Source organism: Arachis ipaensis, chromosome B10 (genome assembly GCF_000816755.2).
Source record: "Arachis ipaensis cultivar K30076 chromosome B10, Araip1.1, whole genome shotgun sequence".
Classification (NCBI taxonomy): domain Eukaryota; kingdom Viridiplantae; phylum Streptophyta; class Magnoliopsida; order Fabales; family Fabaceae; genus Arachis; species Arachis ipaensis.
This window is the reverse complement of record NC_029794.2, coordinates 5,382,964-5,390,319: the sequence shown is the minus strand read 5'-3', so window position 1 is coordinate 5,390,319 and position 7,356 is coordinate 5,382,964. Positions and strand designations below refer to the sequence as shown.

Sequence of the window (7,356 nt, the reverse complement as noted above, 5' to 3'; positions counted from 1 at the left end):
TCTGCCTCTGGTCACAGTTACCTTTGTCACATAAAATGTCTTGTTAGTTATGTCATGTTTTTTCGTTAACGGAGTAGATTTTTTTATTATAGTTGGATATTTTTACATATTTTTAAATTATTTACAATATTTTTGTTAATAGTAAAATTTCGAAGCATTTTTGTCGGTGTCAAGATAATTCATATACATTTTTAGTAATTAACCCTACTCAAGTCATAAGTGAAAACTTATGGGTTATGGCATGTTGCTCTAGGGTTTTTGGGTTAGTATGTAATAATGATTGTGGCTTGGTTTCATTATGTTTTGTTTTTTCTTGTTATGGCTTATGCGTCATGTTGGGTTTTCTTCTTGGATGGTGTTGGTGCTGTAACTTTGCGCCTAATCTTTTGATTAGGATTTACCAACATTGATCCCTAATACAGCATTGAGTAACAAGTGACAACATTGATCTCCTACGATTATAGAAAGCACATAGCAAAGAAAAGAATAAGATTTATGTTGATACAAGATGTTACTGAATATGCATGCATGCATAGTTAATTCCACCTATGACTCCAAATCGAATAGCCAATTAAACAGCTGGCTAGTGTGTCTTGTAAACAACAACAACAACAACTTGTTCCCCAACATTCCCTGCATTTACAGCCCCACTATTCCTTACTCTTGTACGCAGCACAAACAAATATGATAATACATGAAAATGTATATGCAACATTACAATAAGCATCAAAGTTTGGTATATATTACCTGCATGAACATTATTATAGTGACCTCTGGCTTTGGAAGTGACCCACTCAAAAGGCATTAGTCATATGTATTACCCATGTGCACTGGATTCTTCCTACTCTCACTTTCGGTTATGTCCAAACTCAATTGTCGCATCTATGTGTAGCTGTTTAATAATCTCCTTCCTTTCCAATTTCTATCTTCTTTGTTACTCACTAGTCACTACCCTCCTATATTTTCATCTTATAGGCAAATGCATGCTCGCTCGGGACTCTCACACGCACCCTTCACTCAATTCTACCCGGTAAAAAATCAATAGATCTATTTTAATTTAGTTCTTTAACATTCATAATAAAAATTACAGAATTAAAAACAATACAATTCAATCATAACATAAAAAGCCAAAAAAGAGAATCTATCCACCTTTATCATAAAGGAAATGCAAAGGTGGTTGAATATATCGTTGTTCTCTAATCAAATCACACCCACGTACGTACATGAATTGGATGAGGTGCTAGAATTCTTCGATGAATAATTATGGATTTTGGTAGACTTGGGCTTTTAGAAACTCATATAGAGTTAGGCCTAATTCACTAAATAAATAAAGTGTCGGTAACAATTTAGATTGGCCGCTCATTTGTCCGTTTAAACAAGTGTCAAAAATTTAAATTTTACATTGCGCATACAGTAACCCATTGGCTAGCAACAGACATTTAAATGAAATTTATATTTGTAACGAATTAGTTCTTAACCTGTTGAACTAGAGAATACCGTGGACAATAAATAAATAAAGTGCCGGTGTAGTGTGGTGTGGTGTTGTAGGCTCAAAGACACGGAGCTTGCGTAGGCAATTTTGCTTTTCAGAGTTACTCACATGGATTGCTCCCTGTTGCTTTGGAAAGCCATAGTGTGGATCCCTTCTTACTTTTGCAACTCATATGCCCTATGCCCACCTCAAAAGTTAGAACCAAATTTCATATCCCTTAACAATTTCATAATTTATTTGTTTTTTCAACCTTATTAGGAATGGATTATAAATAAGATGAATATTATTTGCACACTTCCAAGTATAAATGTTTATTTAGATACAAATCAAATATAAAGATGAGAAAAATGAACAAGTGAAAATCAAAATCCATTTTTCTCTTTTCAGTATTTGGATTTCTATATCGAAAATCGTATCCAAATACATTATTGTTATAAGCTTCACAATATATTAAAATTTGAAACATTTACCAAGGCAATTGAAATTGGGAAGGCTTCATTCGCTTCGTTTCTGTTAATGGGATAACGTCCACAAGGAGAGGGTGCTCGGGGTACGGGGTGAATTTGACTGCCCGGATATACTTCGAAAGATGAATTCATACTTCCATGATGCTGATCAACCACATGAACATTTGTGTTAACCTATGAGCATGTATACCAGCTACAGAAATCAGCATTGTTGCCTCAAAACAAATAAACAAGATGGATAACAATACAATTTAGTGTGTATAAAACAGATAGATCCAACTAACTTGACTGGGCATCCACATCCAGTAGTTGGATGGATAGATCTGAGAATGAATGCCTTGTCCGTGATTAACTCAAGTGTTACAATCATTAAAAGTATTAAAAACATACCCCATGGTAGAAAAATAACAGTATGTTGACAAAAACCTGTAAAACTTTCTTGGTTTTGCAAAGGAGAACCAGCAAGTGAATGAAAGGAATCACTGCACTGTAATTGCGATGAACTACTGTTTGATATAGATGTGAGATCCTGCTTCGTCTGATCTAAATACATCTGAGACTCATCTCAGTTCAGTTCTACAAACTTAACCTTCAAATGAAATAAAGCTTTAGTCAAAATATTTACATTTAACACCAAAAATATGTATAGGCTGTTACATTACCAAATATCCAAAATACCTAATCAAAATACTCATCTGAATTCGGCATATCCATGCTTTTAGGAAGAACATAGTTAGCTGCCACAGCCATAATAAAATAGAACATAATAGGCCAAAAAAAGATTGTAAGTTGGGAGAAATGATGAACATAAAATAGATAGATAAAAGTAGAGGAAAGAGTAAAATGTGAAAGTATTAATCATGTTTTTCAGAGAATTAGGTGGCACTTTTTTTCCTGTTTCTTTAAATCGTTATCACACCGCATCTTGAGCTCTTTTGACTTTGTAAATACAACAACAGCAATCTGCATCGAACATAAAATGATATTGCAACCAAAAGATGTAGATCAATAGCTACCTTTTGATAGTCAGCGAATGGCTTGAGCTTATGCTTTGTGCATTTTTGTGAACATTTGTTTGATCAATTATATAATTGCGAGGAATAATAGCTTGCTCTTGTTAGTAGCACATTGAATACTCCAGTTACTTGATCCATCAAGCGATCAAATCTTGCGTCGTTCAACTGCACACAATTTATCTATAGTAGATATAAGTTTATTTGTTATAATTTTTTTAGTGGGAGTATATAAAGAGTACATAGTATATAAAGTGTAATAACTCAACACATATTTTTAAAGAAATTTTATGTTCGGTAGGTCGGTTACTGAACGGTTCGGGTTGAAATCCTCGAAGATGGTAGGGGCTTGTCAGGTCGTGAACTACCAGCCAAGGGTGTGCGAGGTCCCGAGTACTTCGTGTAAAAAGGGGGTGCCACCTGCAAAGACACTCTGACGCTCTTGTCAGTAACGTGTAGGCGAAAAGGGGTGATGTGATATGTTACGTACCTTGGGGGAAGAGTAAACCTTCCCCTTATATACTGTCAGAGGTGGGCCCAATGAGGACAGGCCCACTTTCTCAGGGACGTTATCCCACAGCCGTGCATGAGCTGTCCGGGGCGCGTGTCCGGGTTGGTTGCGGGGCGCGGGTCCGGGTCGGGTAGTGCTCGGGTCGGCCGAACCGTAAGGGGTTTGGGCCAGGCCGTAACAGTGCCCCCACGCGCCAATGATAGTCGTGGGAGCTATCAGCGGCGTGTTGCTTCTCGCTTCGTTCATCCTCGTTAGGTCGGTCGCTCGTGGAAGTGACATGCCGCTGCGCGCGTGTCTCTTGGTTGCTGAAGCGACCGTTTGCCGCTTCGTTCCTTGCGCTGAGCATTAAATGCTCATAATGGGTTGCAAAGACCCTGCGTGCAAATACTATTTTGCCCCCAGTTTTTCGCTCTTCCTGGGTGGCAGTTTTAAATAGTTTACCTTCCTCTTTTTCCTCCTTTTACGTTCTTGTTTCTTCCATTTCTTTGCTATCTCCCTCCTCTTCTCTTGGAAATTCTAGAGTGTTGTTGCAGTTTTCCCGAACATCTTCCTCCCATCCTTCCAGCTTTCTAAACAAATTCAGGTAATCCTCGGACTTCTCTTTTTTCTGTTCTGTTATTGTGTGCTTGTTGTTAGTATTTGTTTGTTCTTGCTGTCTTGCTTGAAATTAGTGCTATATTGCCTTTTGATGCTAGGTAGACATGTTAGGGGAGGGGTACCATTCCAGGGTAGATTTTTAGGTGGCTCTCGGGATAGGTGTAGCTTTGGCCATGCTTGATTAGTTTTTTGGGTTTTTCTGGGCTCCCGACCTCATAGACTAATGGAGTGGTACCCCCACTGTAGGTATGCCTCGCGTCGTCTCCCGGACTTCCACCTCCGCGGCAAACTATGACCCCTACGCCTGGGTGACCTCAGACATAAAGGACTCGCCGAACCAGATGGATCTGGAGGAGTTGACGGAGTTCCGGCAAGCCGGGTATCTCTGCGGGGGGACAGATGAAGAGACCAATTATGAGACCTTCGTCCCTGCGCCCAACGAGAGTTTGTACGAGATTAATTTCCGTTCTCCCCGGGTCGCCGATTGGATTTGGTTTTATAAAGCCATGTTCAACCAGGTCGGCGTCCGCCTGCCGTTCTCCGATTTCCAGATGTCTCTCCTTAATCAGATATCCGTGTCGCCGTCACAACTCCATCCGAACAGCTGGGCTTCTATCCGCTGTTTCGAGATGGTTTGTGAATATCTCGAGCTGCCGACGTCAGTGGATGTCTTCCTCTTCTTTTTTAATCTTACCAACCCCTCCAAACAAGGGAAGGCGAGGAAAGGGTTTTTGTCTTTCCGGTCTGCCCAGGGCCGGAGAATATTTGGTCTATTCGAGGACTCCTATCATGGGTTCAAGGACAAATTCTTCAAAGTTCGCCCTGCTAAAGGTCGCCACCCCTTTTAGTTATCGTTAGAGGGGGAACGCCTCATCCCGACTTATTGGAGTTTCGGGGCGGGGTCTAATTCTTTCATCAAGGTGACCTACAAGGGAATGTCCTTTGTAAATAAAAGGATAGCCGATGTATTGTATGCTATTTTTGGGAAGAACCCTGTGAACCCCCACCTCCTCATGGGTGAACGGGAGTCCGCCAGGAATTATATTTGTGAGCTATTTTGCCTTGTGTTTTTTTCATTGCTTGTTGCTTATTTTGCTTTTCCCGACTTCACGGCTAACATGTTTGGTTTCCTGTTGTAGTGGAGATGTCTGCTTCGGTAGCTGGGCTTGAAAATTTGGTCAAGACCTTCTTGGAGGATAGCGATGATGAGAAGGCTGACGAGAAGGGTGCTGAGGAACTGGGGGCCCTTCCGGGGAGAAAGAGGATCAGGCCGTGCCCTCTCCCCAGGACACCGGGATGTCTGAAAAAGATCCAGCCGAGGTGCAGGCTTCTCCCATTCCCGAAAAGGCGGCCACTGCTGAGCACTCGTCTCCTCCCCATCAAGAATATGACGATGTGGAACTCATCCATACCCCCAAGAAGCGGAAGGCATCTGCCAGCCCGGAAGGGACTCTCACCATCATGGAAAGAAATTTTGATGCTACGAATTTCATTGACTCCCAGCTGATCCCTGGGACGGAGGAGCATTTTCTCGGGACCGACCTGGCTGGGCAGGCGAGATGGATGTACCAGACTCTGCTTCGGGGGGCCGTGATAGCTCGAAAGGCTGAGTTTGAGTTGTCGGGAATGCAGGCTCTCCGACGGAAGCTCGAGTCTTCAGGCAAGGCGAACAACGACTTTAAGGTTCAAGTCGAGCTGCTCCAAAGTCAGTTGTCCGAGATGGGGGAGAAGCTCAAGGCTTCCGAGGAGAGAGCGACGTCTGCCGGGGAGAAATTGAAGGCTTCCGACGAGACGGTGGCCCGTTTAGCTGAGCGGGAGATGACCCTAGAGAGCCAGTTGAACGCTGCTCAGGGTCAGGTGGCGGCCTTGGAGAAGGAGCATGACCAGGCCGCCTCGTCGGCTAAAGCCACTAAAGCCGAGGTCGAAGAGCTCAAGAAAAAGCACAAAGCGACCAAGGAGCAAGAGAAGAACGCGATCTTCATGACCGAGGATGCTCTGAAGGCCCAGGTGAAGATCGTGGCTCCTGACTTCGACACATCGGTTATTGGTGTCTTCAAGACGATCCAAGACGGCAAGATTGTCGACATGCCTCGGAAGTGATTTCTTGTAACTTTGATTTGGTGCGGATTTGTTGAACATTTCCTCGTGACTTTATAACTATATGCTTAACTGGTCGCTTGGTCGACTTATCGTTATTATCATTTATCTTGCTTGGTGTTTTATTTTTGTTACCGTCTTTCTGGGGCGGACTTATTGCTTGTGTCCGTTTCACCGTTTGCGCTGGTAACCCTTTTGGGGTCGTCGTGGTTTTATTTTTGAAACCGTTGTGGTCTTATTATCGTGGTCGTTCGATATGGCTATGGTTCCGATGGCTTCTCGGGGTGATCAGTCCCGGGTTGCCGTTTACAAGTACGATCTTCGCGGGGTACGCGTTGGGAGATAATAGATGGAAGAATTTGGACAAGTAAGAATTAGTCGTTAGCTAGACAAGTTTATGAACACAATATGTATTTGATAAGAGTGAATAATTGGGAATTAACATTTGATCAAGGCAAGACTCTACCCAGCTTAATAGGCCGCTTGGTCGGTGAGCCCAAGCTACGAATAGAATCTCCTCAGGTTACCTGCGTTCCATGTTCTCGGGATATCCCTGCCGTCGAGTATTTCCAGCTTGTAGGCGCCTTTGCCGAGCACTTCTTTGATTCTGTAGGGACCTTCCCAATTTGCCGCCAGTTTTCCTTCTCCTGGAGTCGGTAAACTGACGTCATTGCGTCGTAGGACGATGTCTCTTTCCTTAAAATCCCTCCTGAGGACTTTAGTGTTGTAGCGCAGAGCTATTCTTTGTTTTAATGCTGTTTCTGACAAGTGGGTCATCTCTCTGATCTCTTCCACCAGGTCCTTTTCCACCGCTTCGTCTACTCCTGCGAGAAGTAACCGTGGACTCGGTTCGCCAATTTCCACGGGTATCACTGCGTCGACCCCGTACGTTAGGCGGAAGGGGGTTTCCCCGGTGGAGCTTTGCTCGGTTGTCCGGTAGGACCAGAGGACCGAAGCGAGCTCGTCGGCCCATGCGCCTTTCTTGCTGTCTAAGCGTTTCTTGAGGCATAGTAGGATGACTTTGTTTGCGGACTCCACTTGTCCGTTTGTCTGGGGATGTTCTACTGTGAAAAATTTTTGTTTTATGCCCAGGCTGGTGAGGAATTCCGTTAACTTCTTATCAGTGAACTGCGTCCCATTGTTCGAAATGACGACCTCCGGGATACCGAAACGGGTTAT

At 43.1% G+C, this 7,356-nt stretch overlaps 1 long non-coding RNA gene across 1 annotated transcript; it reads right to left on the bottom strand.

Annotated features, from left to right (window-relative positions):
• On the bottom strand, positions 1,033 to 3,125 carry LOC110267894. The gene is made up of 4 exons (XR_002355861.1): positions 2,976 to 3,125; positions 2,638 to 2,696; positions 1,963 to 2,548; positions 1,033 to 1,669 (listed from the first exon to the last, which is right to left on the bottom strand). It is a non-coding gene; the product is annotated as an uncharacterized LOC110267894 (long non-coding RNA).